Genomic DNA, 709 nt, shown 5'->3' with positions numbered 1-709 from the left:
TTTTACACAAACGAATGGTCCCTGCCTGATACTAATCAATTAGGGATGCGCAACTATCTCGAAAGAGAGCATGTTAATTCGAAAAAAAAAAAAAAATTAAATCAGATTAATTCTAAAGTGAAAATATACAGGGTGTTTCTGATAAGTCTGCCATAAATTAGAAACCAATCAATATTTTAGAGCCCATATCTCATCTCAGTAACTAAATGTAGACCCCATATTCTTCGACACCTTCCATTCAGTTTGACCATAAGAACACAACACACTATATTTAATTTATGGCAGACTTATCAGAAACACCCTGTATATACGTAATCAAAATTATGTTGTCTTCATGTTTGTACAGTACGAAACCCTCCATAATCAATAAATGTTTGAGACATGAACCGTTCATAAATAATGCAAATACTACGAAATTTTCAATATTGATTATTAATGCACTATAGCAAGTTCGCCCTTTATATGACTGATAGCTTTATTTTTCCCAATTATCCTTAATTACTTTCTCCATTTTCTACTCCATGCTTAACCATCCTTCACTTTACAAAATTCTAAAGGATTCATTAATGATAACTAAAATGAAAGTTAAGGAAGACTGAAGGAGCAAACAAAGTAAAGATGAGCAATTTTTCAGGAACTTGAAAATTTCATTTCGCTGCATCACAGATTCAAATAATTCATACCAAGAAGTGATATCTAGTTTATCAGA

Source organism: Phalangium opilio, unplaced genomic scaffold, assembly GCF_054372755.1.
Source record: "Phalangium opilio isolate 3A_F unplaced genomic scaffold, DU_Popi_V2 ptg000031l_1, whole genome shotgun sequence".
NCBI classification, from domain to species: Eukaryota; Metazoa; Arthropoda; class Arachnida; order Opiliones; family Phalangiidae; genus Phalangium; species Phalangium opilio.
The sequence above is the reverse complement of the archived record's forward strand: the minus strand, read 5'-3'. Positions refer to the sequence as shown.